Below are 23,203 nucleotides of genomic sequence, written 5' to 3' on the forward strand. Positions count from 1 at the left end.
GGATGCGGCGCGGGAACTACGGATAGCTGACGTCAGAGATGGCAGAGCGAGAGAGAGAGAGCTCTTTAGTGAAAATGCGGAGTGTTTAGCCAGCGTATTTTCGTCTCTGCTATTCTGCAGGGAATGGGACGAAAAAGAACTGCCCTAGGAGGTGGACAGAAGAAAAGGGAAAGAAAAAAATAATGCAGGTCGTGTGATTTTATCAGCAGTAGCGTAAGTTTCCGACGCGATGAAGGCAGACGGTAAATGCAAAAGAAAATGAAATCACAGTCTTGATGAGACGACGTGCGTCAGTCATAGTGTAGGCAGCAAACCAATTGATTCAGTATATATATATATATATATATATATATATATATATATATATATATATATATATATATAAACAAGAAGACGGCAAGAGTGAGCGCCTGTTTCAGTGGACTGTGTTATGCACAGTTTCCTACAAAGATTACTAGAGATAACTTTGGGGCTGCGATCGTTTCGCTACCAGGAGAATGATGGGTAGCCTTGCATAGATTTGTCTGATCTTCGTTCTTGTGGCGCCATCTTTTACGCTTGCGCCTTTCTAAATTTACAAGCGTTGATAGTTCTCTGAACACCGCAAATCACTGCATACGCCCAATCATTGCGAATTAGTGCGTTCGCAGCGCAACGTACATTTCTTTAAAGACTATTAAATTGTAAAGTCATAAAGCCCGTCGAAGCCAGGCTGCCAGAAGGACAAACTTTAGGCAAATGCGTGTACCGCATAGCGTTCCCATGCCCATAGTACCACCACGCTTGCAGCTTCCGAATAGTGCCAGTGTTTCCTTTATGGCTTTTTAAAGCTAAGCTTTCTTTGCCTCTTCCCCCTACTTTCGCGCGCTGCTGCTGTGATGGCCTTATTACCGCGTGTGCATGCCGCTGGCTTTCTTGCAACACCACCGCATGGCGCTCGCCTGGTCTTTACTGGTAATACTAAAGGGGAAGAGAAATGCAGCCATAATGAAGCACAGAGCGCTATATACGGGGATAGAATAGGTACGAGGTGCTCCGGGGTATGTGGAAAGGTGCAATGGCATGGCATGGCAAGAACTTTATTTTAGTCCAGAGAAACTAGGGTCCGAGGGCACAAGCCCCTAGGCTAAGTCGGTGGCTCCGCCCACGTAGGCACCGGTAGGCCAAAGGCTTTCCCGATGTCGTGAGCTCTCCGGACGGCCAGGAGTTGATCTTGGAGGACTTCGCTGGATATGCGCCGACTCCAGTCCTCCTCACTGTTGAGATCCGAAGCCCTTTGGTTGGGGCACAGCCAGAACATATGATCAAATAGACACGAAGTGTGTCCACAACTTTTACATTCCGCGGGAAAATCCCGGTCAATTTTGTTAAGCACAAAAGGTGTGGGATAAGATTTAGTTTGAATCATTCTTAATGTGACTGCCTGAGCTCGGTTGAGCTTCTGATGGGGGGGAGGAAAAAACCTCCTGCCTTCCCTATAGTGTGAGGTGATCTCGTGAAAAGTAGTAAGTGGGTCTTTGTAGGAGCCGCAGTCATCCTGGAGCAGTTCCTGATCTGATGCGCGGCATGTGAGATCTCGCACAGCAGAGTGAGCTTGCTCGTTAGGGTTGCAGCCACTGGGGCTGACCGAGTGGCCCTGATGAGCCGGAAACCAGACTAGGTGTGAGCTATCCAGTTGGTCGTAATTATGAGTATTAATACTGTGTATAAGTAGCTTGTGTGCTTCCACTGAGATGAAGCCGGCTGAGTAATTCCTAATAGCTGTACGGGAATCAGAGAAAATCGTGGAGCCTCTCCTCATTGTAATTGCAAGTGCTATGCTTGCTTCTTCGGCGGCATGAATGGAGGTCGTTCTTAGTGACGCCGCGTTTATTAATTTACCGCTCTCATCGACCACGGCAATAGCGTAGCGGTTGCCCGATCCATAACTAGTTGCATCGACAAAAAGAGCTGTGCTGTGTTGTTGGTGCAGTTTACCCAGAATGCATTTGGCCCTGGCGTCCCTTCTGCCCTTGTTGTACACAGGATGAATATTTCTAGGTATGGGGTCTACAACTAATTGTGTCTCCACCTCCTTGGGTATTTTGAACTTAGAGACGTCTCCTCCTCGAGGCAGTATTCCGACTTCATCTAGAATTTTACACCCTGGCTTAGTGTTGGAGAGTCTTGCAATTTGTGACATCGAATGTGCCTCAATGAGCTCATCTATAGTGTTATGAAGTCCTAACTTGTTGAGGAGTTCGGTACTCGTTCCGTGCGGGAGTCCCAGAGCCCTTTTGAGTCCGGAGCGTATAAGTGCGTTTAGCTTAGCCTTCTCTCCCTTCCCCCAGTACAGGTATGATGCAATGTACGTCACATGACTGATGAAAAATGCATGATATGCTCTGATGAGATTGTCCTCCTTGAGGCCTGCATTTCGGTTTGAGACCCTGCCCAGGAGCTTTAAGGTACTGTTGGCCTGACCTGTGAGACGGTTTAGGGCCGTAGCGTTACAGCTCCTTGCGTCAATGAGAAGACCCAGAATTTTTATTTGCTCTACTCTGGGTATGACCCGTCCTGTGTTGTCTGTGATTTTTATTGGCAATGGTTGCAGGATTTACTTTTGGAAATGCGGTTGTTTGCTTTAAATCAGGGGTACAATCAGGGCTCGATGGGAACCAAAGTGGGACGTCTCGCATTGGGCGCTCACGGGAAGACTACAAATGAAGCTGTGCAGGGTGATATAGGCTGGACTAGTTTTGAAGTCAGGAAAGTTTGCAGTAAAATTGAGTATGAAGAACGGCTGAGGAATATGGAGGAAAGTAAATGGGCTGGGAGAGTGTTCAGGTATCTGTACAGGCAAAACATTGATTCACAGTGGAGGCAAAGAACTAGGAAGCTTACCAGCAAGTATGCGGCCTGTGGGGTGGGCAACACAGCAACAAAGAAGGTCAAGCGGAAAGTCAGAGAGGCTGAAATAATGTCATGAGTGGCGGCAATGGAAAAGAAACCTGCCATGAGTAACTACTTAAGAGGAAAAAACGAAATCAGGAAAGAAACAATTTACGATAACTCAAGGTTAAGCTCATTACTTTTCGAAGCGAGATCGGGATGCCTTAGAAGACGCACCTATAAAGCGAGATATAAGAAGGAAGAAGAAGCATGTGCTTGCTGCGGTAAATCTAGGGAAACTATGGAGCATGCTTTATTAGAATGTGAAGGCGTCCGCCCAGCGGTCGATTTAGGCACCACTGGCCTCCTCGAAGACCTTGGGTTCAGCGAGAGCAGTAGAAAAAGTAAACATGTCCGCAATAGACATTAGTAAGAGGCGATTGGAAGATTAGTGGAAGAAAAGTAGGGAAACGACAAAAAAACTGAGACGTACAAAGGCAAAGTTCGTATAATAGGGGGTCAGAAAATTTGGTTGTGGGAGTTCATAGTGTCTTTTTCTTTCTTTTTTTCTTTTCTAACCTAGGTAGGACATTAGTCAGTATAATAACAAGAGCTTGGTGGCGAAACCCACCGCCTAGTTCCAAAGGGGACGCTCATAACATCCATCCATCCATTCATCCATGCTCGCGCGCGCCGCTGGGTTTCTTGCAACACCACCAGATGCCGCTCGCCGCCGCGGCAGCGTTTCACAGCTTGTGCGAATGGCACGTGCTGTGCTTGCTTTGCAACGTGACAAAAAGTAGCAGTTTCGCCAGAAAGGCAAAAACGTCGAATGCGATAGCAAACTAGCAGAGAGCCACACGAAGTAAAGATAGCACTTTTGTCGGCCGTATCAAGTTGCAAGCATTCACTTGCTCACTAAAGCATGGTGTCAGCGTGCACAGTATGCTGACATATAAGCACATCATATAAACATCATCATTTAAACACATCGCACTCGATGACCGCGAACGCTCGCTTTCGATACGCTGGCGTGAGCAAGCGTGGCAGCCGCAGCGAGCGAAGCGGCATTCGTGCCGTCTATCGCTTCAACGCAAGCAGAGCGCCGTAAACACAAATCACGCACAAAGCTATGAGCCGTCCACGCACCTAGACTCTGCCCCCCCTCCGCCCCCCCCCCCCCACACACATCGTTCTCAACATATGGCTTGTGCAGTCGCCACATGCGAAGTTGCAGCCGGAGTGGAAGCACGAGGTCGCGGGGTCGAATTCCGGCCATGGCGGCCGCATTGCGATGGGGGCGAAATGCAAAAGCACCTGTGTACTCAGAGTTAGGTTCACGTTAAAGAACACCAGGTGGTCAAATGCAGAAAGACGTTGGAGTTCCAGTTTCTTTTTTGCCTCAATGCTCAGAACGACGTTTTGTTAAGTGGAACGAAAGTGCATTAGGGGGGGGGGGGGGGGGGGTGCACCGGAAATTTGACGACGCATATCGCGTAAATGGTGTAATCCATAATACAGTTATTTTCTATTGGATGTACCTTGCAGCCTCACCCGCTAGATTATATTAGTTAAAAAACTTAATTAGTGAATTTTGTTAAGTATTAGATAGTGCAGTTAAAGTTTTGTCCACGTAAACAATGTCCGCCTCGTCGAGTAGAGCAGATCAAGGACTAGAATTGTTCTATCTGCCATAGCCAATTCTTACAAAAATTTGAGTGTTCGCTGAAACACCCTATATGGGGCAGGAACTTCGAGGTTAACAATGAACCTCGAGAACAATTTAACAACTATACAAGGAGTGAAAGAACGAAACAAATGTTTGGCCTAATTTTAAGAAACAGGAAAATATCGGTGTGGATCATAGAGCAAACGGGGATAGCCAATATTCTAGTTTGCATTAATAGAAACAAAATGAAGCTGGGCAGGCCATGTAATGCGTAGTACAGATAACCGGTGAACCATTAGAGTAGCAGAATGGGTGCCAAGGGGGACGTGCAGACGAGGAAGGCACAAAATTAGGTGGGGTAGTGAAATTGGCAAATTTTCAGGCGCAAGTTGGAATCAGCTAGCGCAAAACAGGGATAATTGGAGATCACCGGGAGAGGCCTTCGTCCTGCAGGGGACATAAAGATAGGCTGATGATGATGATTACTAAGTTAATGATGATGGTAGCCTCCTTACTATAATTAGCTTTGCACATTACTGTGCGAGAAAAGAGCCTTTTTTGGTGGTGTACGTTGTAGGTGCCCTGACCTATTTTTGAAGTTGCATAATCTCGTCACGTGCTTTCCTAACGTAAAAAAAATCACATTTATCAAGTATGAAGGTTGGAAAACAAAAATGTTGAAGAGCTATTATAAGAGTTCGAGAATTATGATTGCATATTATAATTATTTGAGGAATTATTAGGATTTGATACTATTAAGTTCGTCACGCAATGTCGGACCTGGCGTACGTCATCGAGCCTATATAATGACACAGCAAAATTTGCTGACTTTGTTTAGTCAGAAGAAAGTATGTATGACGGTGTAAGTAATCGAAATGAAGCGTAGTGTTGCGATTGTTTCTTCAGCCTGAATGCGCTCGCGTTTGCCAGCCGCAGCAAGCGAAGGAACGGGGCGAGACGGTGTAGTGTGACGTCATGACCCCTCCGGTCTCCATTGCACCTAAACTGAAGCTGGTTAATATATAAGCAAGTACCATAGTAAATTTAGGGCGCTCAGTCTGGCGCTGGCCAGCATTTTTTCTAAGGTTTAGAGCATTCCGACCTTCACTTATACCGTAACAAAGGAAAGTAAGTCGAAACTCAAATATCAGTGCTCCTTTGAAGATTTTCAGTAGTATTCTGACGCTGATCGGACTAAAAAATCGCCTCTTATTATCGAAGAGGAGGCGTGACTACATAACCAGGCTATCATGCTATGAGCGGTTTCACTCGCGCGATAACAGCAGCGAGAGAGCGACCCCAAGGAAATTCTGGTAACGGGCCTCATCAGTATGGTGCGGTGGAAAAAAAAAATGTGTTTTTAGGTTCTTCCACTGTGCAGAAAGTCTACATTTAAGTTTTGAGATAAAAGACATGCGCATTGCGCCATAATAATAACACGTAAACTTTCTCGCTTAACTTGCGGTAATGTTAACTTGTAAAATTGTCATTATGTGCAGAGGAACAGTGTTGAAAATATGCGCGCTTGGGTTTTAATGCACTGCTCCTACTCGATATCATGTCGGCATAGCGGACAATGCATCTCTTGCTCGCTACGTTTAGTGGTCTACGTCGGTGAGCAAAACCGGAAGTAGTTCAGGGCATATATGTTCGTAAACAGTGAAAGGAATGCTGCGTAGAAGCTTGCGTTGTCGTGGCGGACTCAAACCGCCCCTAATTCGCATAATGTGCGAGGCACGGGATAGACAAGGTAAATGGGGATACCTGACAGGCACGTGGGCGTAGAAATATAGAGACCACGTCAAGAAGGCCCTATACAGTCTCGTCCTCCCGAGAAAATAAAGGATTGTTGACGTTGGTGGGCGGGATAAAAATAGGTCGCTCGAGCACGGCCCATGCGATCGGGAGAAGCGGGTGACGTCGACACCCAACGAAGAAAGCAAACATTTTTATGTCGCGTGTCTCGGCGCGCATCTCAATCAAGCTAAGTAGTTCTGCTATATATATATATATATATAGGACTCGTCAATATATGGCCCGTCAAGCTACATGTTATTGTGCTTTGCCTGGTCTACGAGTTGAGTTGAGTGGTTGTAGGCTACTGGTGGGATTAGCCTTGCAGTTGCTGCCGGCAGTTGCTGCACCGTAGCGACACTTAAAATAAATGAATCACATAAATCACACACAGACCTCACAATTACAAATAGTCACTCCTAAGGTCACCATGTGGAGGCGAAATCCGTGTCCTGCAGCTAATTTAAAAGAAGGCGAGAAACCTCCTTCCTACACAACTGGTTCCCGCGCGGGAAAAACAATGTCCTGAAGAGAACTGTGAGGAACTCCTTTCTTCTTGAGGGACCCGAATAAACACTCCTTTATGCGTTATACAGAGTACAGCACGTAAGGTAATGTTCTATGTCACCGCACACACCACATGTTGACCATAATGGAGACAACACCAGGCCAGTCTACGAGGCGTCCGTCCAGCTATGCGTAGTACATTCATTATTTTGGGGACAACACGCCGATATACATCCCCCGGAGCAGAAAACGGAGATTATTACGTGCGAGTTAAGGCGGTCGAGCGTGCGTAAAAAACAAGTCAGGGTTTACAAGTATACAGCACACAAGATATAGCTGTCGGCCTCGTGTCATCGTTTCTGGGTTAACTACAATTGATTTTTCTATAACTGTTTACGAGCGGCTCTTTGCTCGTTTGCCGAATCGGCAAAGAAACGCTAGTCCGTTTTTTGTGCCCTGCTTTCCGTGGCGCTCGCAGTGTGCTTTTTTTTTTTTGAGACACATAGAGTAGCAGTATACGATCGAATTCGTATGTGCTTTGCGAGTATCACATGCCTCGTGACCTTTGCAGGCGTGATCGGACACGGCTATACGCCGCGTATATGGCTAGTTATCGCCAATACAAAATAGTGGCCTTTTTCTAGTATTAAACAGATAAGATCGATCGTCATTGTACCCAGCTTGCAACGCACGGGAAGACGCAGCCCACTTAACCTGCTCTTGCAGCTCACTTGCATTACAAATAAAGGCCCAAATGTCCGCACCGAATATACTGGGTGACCATTTTGAAGTTTCATGGAATTACAGAAAAAATCGCCTGTTGCAGATCACACAATTCTTGTCCTTGAGCTGGATACTTCGGAGAGACGGGCATAAGTTGCAGGAGAAATCCAAACACATATTCGACTAATTAACGAAAATCCACTGATTAAGTTTTTAGATAATTACCTTATTGTACATATTGCAATTTACACATTCTAGCCGGCCAGTTTGCAAGGCGTATCCACTTGCAATGACTTTCCAGAAGGACGCCAGTTTCGAGATGCGTGCCATCAAACTTGCCCTAAAAATGCGCTGTTCCACTTACTTTTTAAACAAAACGCTCTGTTATGCATCGAAGCACAACAGCGACTGGAACGCCCATGTATTTCGTTCCACAGTTTGGGGAATAATCTCTCGAAACTGGCCTCATCCTGGAAATTCTTTTGAAGTGAGCCTTGCAAGCTGACCTGCTATACAGTTCGTAAATTGCAATATGTGCCATAAAGTAATTAATTAGCAAGGTAATTAGTGGATTCTCGTTAATTAGCTGAATGTGCGTTTCACTTTCTCGTACGAGTAATGTCCGCCTCCTCGAATCATCCAGCTCACGGACAAGAATTATGTTAGCTGCAACAGGCGATTCATTAAAAAAAGTCCACAAAACTTATAAATCTTCACCCTCTATACCGAAGGCTGCGATGCCTTGATTCACGACGCATAGTTGGCCCGTGCACGGAATAGCGCTGCGCGTGCTTCTGGCGCAACGAAGGCACTTTTAACGTTCCTCAAAAACACGGGTCTCAGATGAGGTATACACTTTCATCGCGTGGCTTGACGTGGTGTGTTCCGTGCACGCTGCCTCTGTGACGTGCACTGTGCGTATCATTTTATTTCTCATCCTACCCAAGTGGAGTATAGCATGCTGTAGCCCAGTCGCAATGCAAATCACCAGTCACTCTAAGAAAAAAAAAGGACTAAAATGGGTAGGGAGGTTAGTCCTTTTGGGGACTAACTGAGTTGCCACAACCGTTACTCCTTTTGGGGACTAACTGACATGGGATGAACTGTTACTCTCCATGCGCTTACTCCTTCGAGGGCTAACAGTTGCCCTTTTCCGACGCTCCTCAAGGAAGTAACAGTAATTCTTTCCAATGAAGATTAGTCCTTTTGGGGACTAACTGAGTTGCCACAACCATTACTCCTTTTGGGGACTAACTGACATAGGATGAACTGTTACTCCCCATGCGCTTACTCCTTCGAGGACTAACAGTTGCCCTTTTCCGATGCTCCTCAAGGGTGTAACGGTAATTCTTTCCGATGCTCCGCAAAGATGGAATTAATGAAATTGGGCATTTATACCCTAATAAAAAAGTTACTGAGCTGAAAAAAAAAGAAACGTGCCACTCTAACCACTTCACCACGGCGGTCGGTTGACAGGACTACATATTGAGACAAGGTTAAGCACCGGAACGCAAGTGCGGCAATATAAAAGTGACTCGGTATTTTGTGCATGCTGTGCAGTGACAGTCTAACGTTGAGTGTACTTGCAACCATAAGCGACTGCGAAAAGAAATAAGCCCGAGTATTCTTAGGGTGATTAGCCACTGCGCGATGTATACGTGTCGCGTGCTCAAACGGGGCACCCAAGACGACAGAGAAGGCGAATTTCACTGTCGCTTAGCGTGTCCCGTTTGAGCTACACATCGCTTCAGTTAAGTTCGTAACCTCCTTAGAACGGAAGGAAGTTAGGTACTATTGACCAAGAAAATCTAGCCGTCTATCCATGACTTGCGTGTCTAATGTGTATCGCTCACTTATGGTGCGCGCACGAAGGGCATGGCTCTTCACATTCCAGCTTTTAAGTATCACGCAATTTTCTCACGAAGAGGCAATGTGCTACTTTGCATGTAGTTCAATAGACAGTGCACGAACTTCGAATTATTCGCGATTGATAGACAACACCGTTTTCGCCGCATCGCTCCATGACACGGACGAAAACAGCGAAGTGCATGGGGAGTAACTGTTGTCGTTCGTCCTCCCGTTGCTCTCTATCAGACAGGGGACTAAACACTTACTCTCCGAAATTTGCACACGGCACGCACATTCATGCAGTTAGTCCTTTGAGGGACGAAAGCGCCCTTTTTAGGACTATAACGGCCCAGTTGCTCCCGTTTTCCCCGGGATTTTTCTTAGAGTGTGTTTATTAAAGAGATACCCCCCTCCCCCCTCTCAATCTCTCTCATCTTCTGAAAAAGCTGATAAGCGTCGTCCGAGCACGAGGTTATCCTAGTAACGCTATAGTCAAACAACAGACACCCTATTGGGGTCTGTTTGTTGGCTGTGCTTATTGTGACGAAGGCTCGCCGACAACCCGATCATATATATACGTACGGCCGCTTCCGGGTTCTCGTGCAGGTTTGTGTTGCAGGATCACGCGGTCATCGTTCACCGCTTCCGAAGCCGTACAAATTACTATAGCATACTTCGAAAACCTCGAGCCGGTGGAATGTGACGCGAGAAGCCAAAATTGCGGATTACTGAAAGAAAGAAAAGAAGAAAAAAATAACGCGCAATGACGTTGTCGTTTCCAAGCGAGAATTCGGGACTACGACGCAGGTGGCGTGAAGCCTGCAAAAAAAGAAAAGAAAAACAGGGTTAAGTGCCAGAGAGCAACAAAAATATAGTGTCCCTGTCTCCGTTCCTTTGATCGCTGCGGCTGTGACACATGAGCACAGTCCGACGAAACGCACGCAGCACTTCTCGTTTTTTTTTTTTTTTTTTCAATTTGCAACGTCATCATACATACCCTTATTGCTACATGCCGTCGGGAAAGTTTGTTCTGTGTCATGACGCTACGGTGATGTCAATGATGCCAGAGCCGGTATTTAGAGACAATTTCATTACCGCCGCTTGTGGCCATGGGAGTGGCGTTCACGAACGCTTACTCCTGTCGTATGGATTTTGGCCGATAGCCCGACGTGCGACTGCGGTAGGTGCGAGGAAACCATCGAGCACCTATTGTGTGCCTGCCCTCGCTACGACGTACAGCGCCTCTCTCTCTCTCTCAGGACAACTTTAAACCGACTGGACTCGAGACCGTTCTCTGAGTCAAATTTACTGGGACCGTGGCCACATCCGTCACTGGCACAAAAAAGCGATTCGTGCACTAGTACTCTACCTGAAGTGCACCGGTTTAAGAGACCCCTTATATATTGTCCCTGTGCATCCCCCCACGTGCACTCAGTGCTTGCTCTATGCCTTTTCTCCTCTTTGTATTGCCCCTTTCCCATACCCCCAGTGTAGGGTAGCAAACTGTACGCTTGTCTGGTTGGCCTCCCTCCCTCTCTCTCTGTCTCTCTCTCTCTCTCTCTCATTACCAAAGGTAAATGTCAGTGTTTCACGATGGACCTACTTGCTAAGTGTGATTCTTTCCACGTGCGAGAGGCGGCGCTGTAGAATTTCCACAGTTTCGAAACCATGTGTCACTATACTCGTTTAAACCAGTTCCACTTGCAGTCAACTTTATATCCGCGATGAATATTTTACGAAATTGCCTCATTTTGAAAAAAAAAAAAGAAAAGGTTGAAAGCAATGTGCACTGTAATGAACGAGAGGCATTTCAAGTATAGCCCGCTGCCGTATATATAGCTCAGTGGCTATGGCTTTACGCTGCCGATCGAGGCCGAGGTCGCGGGTGCGATCACCGCCGCGGCGGCTGCACTCCGATGGGGGCGGAACGCATAAACGCTCGTATATCCTGCAATGGGCCCAGGTTTAAAGAATCCTGGGTGGTCGAAATTAATTCGGAATCCCCTATACTGCGACACGCCTCTACACAACGAGATAGTGGTATTGGCACGTAAAAAAAAAGACAAAAAAAAAGCCACCCGGCCAGAATTTCATTTCAGCACGAAGATATAGAGGAGCAGCCGGAGCACAGTTACCATTCTGCATTTAAACACATCAAGGACAAAGCGAGAAACCATTCGATATGCAAAAAGAGGTGGGGCGTGCAGACAGGACACAAGAGCAGAGGAGTGGACAACACGATGGATCGCCTTCTAATCTTTCCCTACATTGCCAAGATTGTAACTGCACACCAGAGTTAGATGAATGCGCGATATTGTACAGGCATAATAATGAAGATAAGCGTCTTACGGTAGAGTGGTATATATATAATGGTGGAAGTGCGTGCGTGAGTCAGCCTTCGATTACTTTACATAAGGAAGAGATTAAGTTCCTTAACAGTTATCTCTCACGTAGACCGGCACATGTACCCGACTGACACGTGACATTCCTGAGCTTGCGCAGATGAGGTTTGTGTCTTCTTTCTTTTTTCGCCTCAGTGCTCCCTTCAGTAACGTCGCTCGTGTTGTCCACTTCTCTACTCTTGTGTCCTGTCTGCACGCCTCACCTCTCTTTTGCATAATGAATCCTTATCAACGAGCTCGGCTTTCTGTCGTTCTAAACCATTCGAGTTGTCATCATCATCAACATGGCTACGCCCACTACAGGGCAAAGGCCTCTCCCATACTTCTCCGACTACCCTGGTCATGTGCTAATTGTGGCCGTGTTGTCCCTGCAAACTTCTTAATCTCATCCGTCCACCTAACTTTCTGCCGCCCCCTGCTACTCTTGGAATCCATTCCGTAACCCTTAATGACCATCGGCTATCTTCCCTCCTCATTACATGCCCTGCCCCTGCCCATTTCTTTTTCCTGCTTTCAACTAAGATGTCATTAACTCGCGTTTGTTCCCTCACCCAATCTGCTCGCTTCTTATCCCCTTAACGTTACACCCATCATTCTTCTTTCCATAGCTTGTCGCGTCGTCCTCAATTTCAGCAGAACCCTTTTCGTAAGCCTCCAGGTTTCTGCCCCGTAGGTGAGTACTGGTAAGACACAGCTGCTATACACTTTTCTCTGGAGGGATAATGTCAACCTGCTGTTCATGATCGCACAATGCCTGCCAAACGCGTTCGAGTTGTAAACGAGCATAATTCTGGCCGGGAATCGCCAGCTTCGAAGCCCTTCGTCGTTTGTCCCGTCTCTTGCGCAACCCCGCATGTGCACGTCCTTATATGGCCATCCTCCGGGCCCGTCAACGATATTGCCCCTTACGTATTCCATGCCGGAAAACAAGCGCATTCGAAAGACAACACGTACGCCTGCGTGTGTGTGCGTGTGCGCGCGTGAGAGATAGTGCGCGCCTATCGTAGTGAAAGCCGGAAGCTTTCGGTCGTAGCTATGTATGTGCGCACAACCCCATCGGTGTGATCTTTCCTGCAACCGTACAGCGTGCGTCGCGAAATAATTGCGCGAGAGTCTTTTCAAACTAATGCGTTCGCGTACAAGGACAAAGAATGAACGCTGGTATATAGTATAATGCGGGGAATGTCTACTCTGTCTACATTTGCAATGCAGATAGCTTCGGTGTTGCACACGCTTGGGGAATAGAGAGAGACAAAGTTTCACAACGACGGCGAAGCGCAAATTGACGTGACGCATGATGTGCGCCGCTCTTTTCAGCTGTGTTGAGATATCAGCGGAGTACAGGGCGCGTCTGGTTATGGCGTCAATGGCTGTAGGCAGGCGAACAGAGAAGACCAAAACGACCACAAACGATAGGCTATTAATTACGCTATAAGTCATGAATAGATCAGCTGTACACACACACACACACCCACACAGACAGACACAGATATATATATATATATATGCAGCCCTCGAAGAAGCTCGGGCCAGCAACCGAACTTGTTGGGCAATAAAGCCGAAAGGGAAGGTTTAGCTCGGGTGCTCCTATCCAAGTACGTGTAAAAGCAGAATTCATTTTTCTCGGCAACCACTGCACCAAATTTGGCGCGGTTTGTTGCGTTCAAAAGAAAAACTTATCATCTAGCGACTGTTGGTTTCAAATTCTTGATCTAGGTCGTCAATCTTTTATTAATAATTGGCAAAAATCGAAAATATTCAGAAAATGAAACTCAAGTTTACAACTAACTCGGCAAGGAAAAATGATCTCGCAATTCTGTGAATTGCATCTTATAGTACATCTAAAGCGGACAAAATTGAAATGTTACACGTGAATCCCCCCAAAAAATATTAATATGGAAATACAGCTTTTGCAGAACCCTTGTACACAACGTAACGAATTCACGTAAGACATAAAATGACATATCGAATTTGTCCACATTGAATGATCTAATGGGTGCCGTTTAGAGAACCACGATATCTACTGATGCAGAGCTATCAATTTGTAAACTTTGTACTTCTATTTCTTTCTAACTTCCGGATTTATGAAAGTTCTTTTAACAAGTTTCAGTCCCTAAATCGAAATTCCGCTTCCAACAGTCAGTAGAACTTTCTCTCTCAAATGCAACAAATTTCATTAAAATCGGTCCCGGGTTTATCTAAGAGAAACGTTCTTGCGTTTTATATGTATTTGAATAGGCCGCGTCGGAGTTGGGCTCGAGCTAAAGCTTCCTCGCGATGGTTTGTTTCTGATCGCTTTAAATACATATCGCACATTTCAAAATCCAGTCAATTCACTTCAATTCACTACACGCACACGCACGCACACGCGCACGCACGCACGCACGCACACGCGCACGCACGCACACACACACGCACGCACACACACACACTTAGCGAGAGGTGCGATCGCTTTGCTCGAGTAGCCTTAAATTTGAAATGCCGGTGGCGGCGTATCCTTGAGAATTCCGCACCATAGACCAGTGACGTCATAGATCGTGGCAACACCTGGGCGAGGCCTGCTAGTTGCTTGTTAATGAAAAAAATTGATTACCTTGCAGATGAGGAACGAATCGACACGCAGTTGATTTAATTACTTTTGCAGGTTATTTCTTGCAAGCCAACAGGCAAACTTCAGAGCGTGACGTCACAAAAATGTGGCAGCACTGCTGTCGTATCCCGTGATGATCAAATAAAAACAAAATTTCGTGAAGCCCAACTTGCGTAATTTTCTTGGAAGGCAAGAGAATAGGCGCGGCCTAGCTTTAGAAAGTGAAATTTCAAAACGTTGGTTGAAACGAGAAACGGCGAAGAGAAGTGTCACAGTGATATGGTCTGCTAGCTGTTCTTCACTTGTAACTGTACTGATTTCTTTATAAACATGTTGCTTGTCCATATCCTGGCTTGTATATGTACAGTGTGTACCTTCAGAGAACTTGCACGTATACCACTTAAAGTAGTGCCGACATATTTTTTTTTTAATTTACAGAAATTATGCCAAACGCATCCCGTACATGAAACTTATGATACAGTGCAAGAGAACTGTTCGTTCACTATTCAAGGGGCCCGGGCGTAGTCAAGCTGCAATTGGCAGCTTTTATGGCGATAGCAGTTATATGGACACTCTAGGAGCATTTTTGCCGTCGCCGTGATGTCCCGCACGAAGTGGCCAAGGGCGATAGCTAAGCAATAATTAACGCCGTCGCTGCGCGCCCTACACTGTATGTGCGAGTGAAAGCGCGCGAGAGGAACCGCCGATCGCGGTTCAATAGAGAGTGTTAGAATAGGGGCCCCAAACTTTGCGGTTGTTAGCGTTGGGGCACGCAGGAGTGAAGAGTTTTAGAATAGGGTTTTACGTTTGCGGATAGCGTCTTGCGCTGACAGCGCCACCACGGCGTCAAAGAAAAGCTATTAGAAATAATTAAATAAAATATACCATTTTATGATAGGAATAGTAATTTTGACTCGCGTGTATTCGCGTTTAATTACAAATTATAGGTTATTCTGTAAGCAGCAAACAATTAGTTACGCTTAGTTTTGAGCAAACCAACTTTGTGCGCCTTCACCAGCCAAGCTTAGCCGTGTTAGGCCTACGCGAGCCATAAAATCCACAGTCGAACTCGGAATGAGCGGCGTCTAATGAATCAATCTTCATAACACACGCTAGTTGAGAGAAAGCGATAACCGCAGTCACTTCTAGCTTGCGAACTTCACGCGTTACCACGAATCGAACCCAGTTTAGTGTTAGGTTAAAGCCGTGGCTTCGATGGGTGCCGCCATGTTTGCTGACGCAAAGCTTTTGGGGCCGCTATTCGGGCTCCCACTAAATCGGTGAAATAGCGTCCCCAACGCAAACCCCAAATGCAGTTTGCGGCTCGCACATGCGCATTGGCTTCGACGCTATTTCTTTGGAGCCCCAAAGCGTTTGGGGCACCTGTTCTAAGACTATTTAATCTCGCCCACGTGAAAAGGAGGGGAGCGGTGGTGGAAGCGCGTGAAGCACGCCGTCTTTCGTCGCGCACGAGGCATCCAACATTGCGAGGCGCCAGGGGAGGGGAGGAATGGGTTGGAGGCGGGAACGGCGCTCTACTCCGGCTGTAACTGCGTATGCATGTGGCGGTCGCGCGATCCTATTTTCAGAGCGATCTGCGTTGGGGGCAGAGTCTTGGTTCGTACCTTTGTAAAATATGGGGTTTTACGTGCCAAAACCACTTTCTGATTATGAGGCACGCCGTAGTGGAGGACTCCGGAAATTTCGACCACCTGGGGTTCTTTAACGTGCACCTAAATCTAAGTACACGGGTCTTTTCGCATTTCGCCCCCATCGAAATGCGGCCGCCGTGGCCGGGATTCGATCCCGCGACCTCGTGCTCAGCAGCCGAACACACGGAGCAAGAAACATTTAGGAGTGGAAACTCCGCTCCGTTGAGAGCGCGCCGAAGCCGCCTGCCCGGGCGCTGCATTTCTTTTTTTCGCTGCGGCTTCTACGACGCGCCGCATGGCGCCGCCACTGTATACGGACGGCCCCGTCGGCGCATACAATTGTGACCTTATCTGGTCGCCCGCGCTCGCTCGCGCTGACGGGAGTTTCATCTCCTAAATGTCTTACTCCGTGGCCTAACACCATAGCCACTGAGCAACCACGGCGGGTGGTTCGTACCTTTGTGCGTGCTGTGTGTTCTCGGCGCTCAGCTTGCGTTGAAGCGAAGATTGCACGAAGGTCACTGCTCATTGCTGCTGCCGCGCTTGCCCACGCTAGCGTTTCGACAGCGAGTGTCCGTGGTCATCGAGTGGGATATGTTCATGCTTGCTGTGCGAGCTTGCTTGTTAACTTAGTTTGCAAGCGAAAGTTCACATGTTTAATACGGCCGATAAAAGTGCTATCCTTACTTGGTATGGCTGTCTGATAATTTGCTATCAGACTCGCTGCTGCTGTTGCGCTGAGCAAGCGCAACAGCAGCAGCGAGCAAAGTGACCTTCGTGCTGCCTGTCGCTTCAACACAAACAGCGTCGAGAAAACAGCACTGAGCCGTCTGCCGATCGCTATCGAGATACGGCGCGTGCGACCGCGCGCCGCCGCGCTAAGTATGCACTTGCTGGCGTACTAGAAGCCGCCCCCACCTTCGCCCCCGCGCTGCCTCCCAAGTTGCCTCTTTCGGGCGCGAGATTGAGCCGCGATCGTCAGTTGCCCTCTCGCCCGGTCGCGAAATACGTTGTTGCTGCCGGAGCCCAACGGCGCCTCCCCCTTTCCTCCCTCCCATCCCCCCACGGCCTCTCGCGCGACGGAATACGGCGCGTTTGCTCGCCGCCTACCTCCCTCGCGCGCAGCAGATTGAGCCGCGATCGTGAGTTGCCCTTGCGCCCGGTCGCGAAATACGCTGTTGCTGCTGGAGCCCAACGCCGCCTCCCCCTTTTCTCCCTCCCATCCCCCATGGCCTCTCGCGCGACAGAAGACGGCGCGTTTGCTCTCCGCCTACTTCCCTCGCGCGCAGCAGATTGAGCCGCGATCGTCGGCTCCGCTGACGTGCCTTTACTCGCACATACAGCATAGGGGGCGCGGCGACGGTGTTATCACTAAGGTCCGTCTATAATTTTCAAGGTAGCGACATCTGCCGCGCGCGCCACCTAGGAAGTTCCTGTAGCAGACGGCGCCCACGCTAAACCGCGGCGCCGCGGCATTCGTGAGGTGAAAAAATATTCGCATACGCGCGGAAATAAAACCTACTGGTGCCTGACTGTGGCGAAAAACGAAAGGACCCGAACTGCTAAATTTAGTCCTTGAATTTCAAATGAGCGCTCCAAGAAAATAGCTCAAGAGAGCGTAATGAGGGCTTGATCGCCTCGATTCCGCATGTTTACATTTCGTTCGTTTGCGCTCAATCACCTCGCGAGCCTTGGTGATTGCTTGCGCTTAATCCCGTATGCCCTGTGAAATCTTTTGCATGTAAGTGTGCTGCGTACACATAGCGGTTGCATTGAACGAAGAAGTGTAAAAATAAAGGCTGACAGTCGCTTGCACCGAAAAACTTTCGACATAACGTCGCTCAAACGTGCGATTCTCAAAGCGCGCGACCCTCACGGCAACTAAACAACATCCTGTGTGTGTGTGGAAACGAGTGCGCCAACAGTCTTCTTGCCGCTGAGTGTGTCTGTCGTGTAGCGATTACACGACGACTGCTGTGTCTTGTGGTTCAATGCTACGAGCCAGTGCAACTGTCGTGACATGATGAAGAGGCGGTATGGATCGTGTCAGCGTGTCTCCTCGATCGTGTTCGGGCTGCCAGCGCGATCTGATCTCGCGGCACACCAATATCAAGCGTAGTGTGTGCGCGTGTGTGATCGAATGCGGTTGACTGTTCTCGTGAACCGTGCGACGTCGCCGCGTAAACTCGAATCATGACGCGCATTGTTGTGTTTATCCCTTTTCGCCTCCGTGCACCGCTAAAGCCCCGTAAGAATTAGAGGGCCCTTATACGAAACGCACGCGGATTAGCCCAGCTATTACTGCGCTGTGTTTTGCTGGTAATCCGTGAAACGCTTGTGCAGTTGCGCGTGTCATTTGCGCGTGTCATTTGCGCGTGTCATCTGCGTGTCATTTGCAGTTGTGTGTTTTTCATCAGTAAGATGGCATTGCCGATTACTGAAACATCTTCGAGTGTAAGGGAAACTTGGAAGGAACGAGCTCGCAGCTGTATGTAATGTACTTTGATATACTGTATTACGCTTTATTATTTGACGGCCAGTAGCTGTGGCTATGCGGTATTCGTATTTAAAGAGAGAGTAATGCAGGCACTTAGCAATATATTTATTCACATATGCAATGCACAAAATACGATTAGGATATTGGAAATTACTTTTTGGACATGTTGTAAAGCGCAGTTAACAACGCGCGCACAAACACAGGAAAGTGTAAAAGTAGAATTCGCTGTTGAATTTTATTTTTTATCGCACGTAACGCAATGCGGATATTTGTCAGCGAGTTAATGCGTTTCTGCCCCACTATTTACTTGCATGCTAGGTCATACTGCACTTGCTAAGTCAACGGGCTCGTAATGCACTAAAATCAGTAATCTCCACAAACTTCAGCCGTCAACATTCATGCGCGCGAATGAAATAATACTGCAGCTCTGCACACACAGGTGTATACTTTCTCTCGCACCTTCGTATCGCTCTACGGTGTACTTTCCTCGCATAGTCGTGCAGTTACCGACGGTTCAGTCGTTCCGTCCATTTCTATGCAACCAGAATTACCTTCTGGTTAGGTTTTGTTTGCTGCGCGGGATGCAAAATAACTTCTTGTCCTCCGTCTGATCTCGGCACCCATCCGCACAGCAACAAGGCATTTCGGTCCTTCGCATCCTAGGTCATACCGATCTATTCAGCGGGCTCACAGCGAACTAAAATAAATAATCTCCACAAACTTCGGCCCTCAACATTCATGCAAGCGAGTGAAATACTACCACCGCTCCACACACGCACGTGTATACTTTCTATCGCACCTTTGTATCGTTGTATGTTACTTGCCTCGCATAGTCGTGCTGTTACCGACGATTCAAAGTCCGTCCGTGCAATTCTGTGTAACCATACTTTCGTCTGGTTAGGTTCTGGTTGCCGCGCGCGATGCAAAACAACTTCTTGCCATCCTTCGTCCGGTTTTGGCACTCAACCGCACAGCAACAAGGCATTTCGGCCCTCCCGGAACGAAATTATCGCAGCGATGTGCATGGCACAACAGGCGAAACACGCGCACTTCGCCCGGCGCGCAGGAACTTTCATGGCGGCAAAGGGGCGGAGCAAGGTCACGTGTCACCGATCAGCCTATCGCAGGCGTTGTCGGCTGGATCAAAGCCTGTCGGTACTTTTAAATGATTGAGGGACTTTAGTTATCACCCTTGGACTTCATACGGAACATCACGGCGACGGCGATGACGACGGCAAAAAATGCGCCTGGAGTGTCCAAAGAATTGCTATCGCAATAAAAAAATTCACAGACGATTACGATACTCCATAATGCGAAATTTGAGCGCAGCACTATACGTGGTTTAATTTCGCGATATATTGGCTGGCGCGGACAATCAATCTGTCTTGTGCGGCATGTTGCAAACGGAGCGAAGTGTGGTGCGACTTCCCCGCTAATCTGTAGATCGCGAGAGCCAGTGCGTGAGCGACGCGTGAGCGCGATTCACAGCAGCCGCCGCAGACAGACCTCCGCTAATGCAGCGCTTTGTTTCCATATATGGTGTAAGGCCGCATTGATTGTTTGGGTACTTCCTAAGTGTCGCGAGTCACCCAGGTGATTTGTGTATAGATAGGGGGTGCACTTTCCTCCACGTCCGAGGGGCAACAGTTTGCGTTTTATGAGGAGTCAGAAGGCCTGCGTAGTGTCGGGTGACGAGTCACGGCGCGGGCCATGGGGGCGCGGTGCGGATTCGGGGAAGGCGGTATTGTGCGCACTGGGTTGCCATTCCGCCGACGGTCATAATAGGTCCACACAGACAAACCTCGAATGGAACTGCTGTACGCGGTGTGTGGCGCCAGCTCCCGAGTCCTTGGCTGGCTGGAGACGCCGCCGAGGTTTAGAAGGGCCTAGCAATATTGACCATTTGATGCATGTACGGAGCGGGGGTCTACTCCCCTACGCGACCGGGAGGCAACCGTCATGCTTTGTTGCTGAGTGCTGAGAAAAGCCCGCGTGGTGTCGAGTGACGACTTACAGTCCGCGCTGTAGAGATGCAGTGCGCATGTGAGAAAGCGCATTCGCTGAACGGTGTCTTGTAGACACGCATTCGGAGAATGTCGTCTTGTAGACAATAAGTTCGGATGCCATGGACGGTCATAATTCTCCCACGCGGACAAAGTTTGAGTGGAGCTGCGGTACGCTGTGTTGAAGGCCCGGCTTCTGAGACATTTGCGGGGTAGAGACGCCGTAGAGGTTTGAGACGGCCTAGCAATAAATTGTGCGGGCCTGGCGTGTTTTGCTGAGGCCGTCATGAGAGGGGCCCATCCTTTTGGTTTGTGGCTTAAACTTCTAACTCTCATGGCAACTGCATCTGTGGGACGGGCCAACGGCCCCACCGCCCTTTGTCTATTTGAGCTATAGTAATCGGGACGATATGCTGTCCTTCAGACTGGGCTGAAATCAGGATTGCCGATAGATCAGCGAGGCTCCGTACCATGTACCTTAAAACTGGTCTGGGCTCCAACAGCCATTGACAGAGTGGAAGAGTGTGAATTATTTTCTCAAGTGTTCAAGTTGTAATGCATTTGTTAGATCTACCACGTATATAGAAAAGTTTACCTATAAATATTTCTTGTACATCTGATCTCCATCGCTTCCTGTCTGCATTCGATCAACAACTGCCGATCATCGTCCGAGAAGCTTCATGTTCCAACGGAGAAGCAAGGACAACAGACGAACGAAACTTTACTAATGGTATCGGTGGTGGCGCCGTCATCAGCAAACAGACGACGGCGCGCTACTCTGGCGCCATCTCGTAGCCATCGTCGCCGCACTACGCTTTTCTTCTCGCCCTTCCGCCTCACCCCGCTGGGCTCTGCGTTCGCTTTCACCTTCGCTGTGCTCGTTCGCTCGGTTACGTCCACGCTGACGCTTGCCGCAGGAACGGGCACCTGAGTTGCGCTTCAAAACGCTGTTGCATACGGGCACAGACGCAGTCAGTGTCTCACACCATGCATGTAGGAGTCTCACCTAGCTTCTTATACGGCGATGTCTTGTTTACGTGGCTAGCAAGGCGCTTGCAAGGCCAGCGACTGAATATGTCGTGATTAGAAAGATGGATAACAATGCGATCGGCGCCAGCACACGTTTTTCGCCTCTTTCAATTCTCCCAACTGGAAACTAGCGCTTGCTGCGTGCATATATTGTTCTGTCCTATTCGTTGAACGGCTTTCAACTCTCTCGCTCTCTTCCTATTTTACTGCTGCAAAGCTTTCCTTTCGCTATCACAGGTTCTAAGGCCAGTTTCTTTTGTTACCTGCTTCAAGAATTCCACGTTGCGGTGGAGCAAAGAGAAATGTCATCAGTAACAATGCTTGTATATGTATCGCTGCGGGTGTTTGTCGGCTTGCCAGCAGTGTGTCTTAAGCATATACGCTCAAGAAAAGAAGCGCTACGAATGACGAAGTGAAGCGATGTTTACGCTGCTACAGCCGCCTTGGTGAACTAAAGTTCACAGCGGAGTTCATTGAAAGGTCTCGCCAGTTAATCTTAGGTGGCTTAAGAGACCTGACATTTTGTAAAGTTCGTCGAGCTTCATCTTATGTACGGAGCAAGAACATACGGACGGAAACGAAGACGACAGGACAGGTGCTGATTCGCAAATGAGAAGTTTATTGAAGTGAACATATATTTTACACACGATCACGCCACATGCACCCCGAGTACATTATACAAGAACATGCGAAGTATTGTAATCCAGTTGCAAAAGTGGTTCAGGACCGGGCTCCTGAACCACTTTTTATCGAAGTCGAGAAATGCATTTGACGTTAAAACGGACTATTTCAAATATACTTTGCCGCAAAAAGTACTTCAGCGTGTTCAGCAGAGGCGGAGTTATCAGCAATCGGAGATCGCCTGTAATTCCCTTCGCGGCGCTTCCGGTCCTTTTTCAGTGCCTTGCACTGCGTAGGCTACGATGGAGCGGGGCGGGTGGCCACAACGCCCCGCCTACTGAGCAATCAACCATAGCGCAGTTCAAATTTAATTTTGGATGTTCACATTGACGCCACTACCAATTTTGGCGCTCTACGACGTACGCGAGCAGCTCGGAGGCTATCCCTCAGCTTATTGTTGAGTTGACTGTGTATCATGCCTCTGCTGTGCTGAAGTGCACTATAGATAGCTACGCGCGGCTATATCTGACGCCGATCGAGTGACAGGAGCAGCCGAGTTCCTTTCGCACTTATCTCTGCGATAATCACACAATCTCCGTGGTCCGGGACAAACTTCAGTGTCATCATCATCTTAAGCCTGGTTACACCCACTGGAGGGCAAAGGCTTCTCCCACACTTCTCCAACTACCCGGTCATGTGCTAACTGTGGCCATGTTGTCCCTGCAAACTTCTTAATCTCATCCGCCCACCTAACTTTCTGCCGCCCCCTGCTATGCTTCCCTTCTCTTGGAATCCTGTCCTTCAGTGTATCTTCAGAACTTCAGTGCATCTCACGCCAACCTGGGTCACTGAGCATGTGCCACTCAGTGTGCGGCAAGTGAAGGAACAATTCTCGGTGTGCACAGGCACCGGCGCGCCACGCTTTTAGTCTCGGAGGCCACGCGCGGACTTCTCGGCAGTGACGCTAGACGGCGCAGCGTGTCAAGAAAGACCAGGG

The sequence above is a fragment of the Dermacentor andersoni genome, chromosome 9, assembly GCF_023375885.2.
Source record: "Dermacentor andersoni chromosome 9, qqDerAnde1_hic_scaffold, whole genome shotgun sequence".
Taxonomy (NCBI): domain Eukaryota; kingdom Metazoa; phylum Arthropoda; class Arachnida; order Ixodida; family Ixodidae; genus Dermacentor; species Dermacentor andersoni.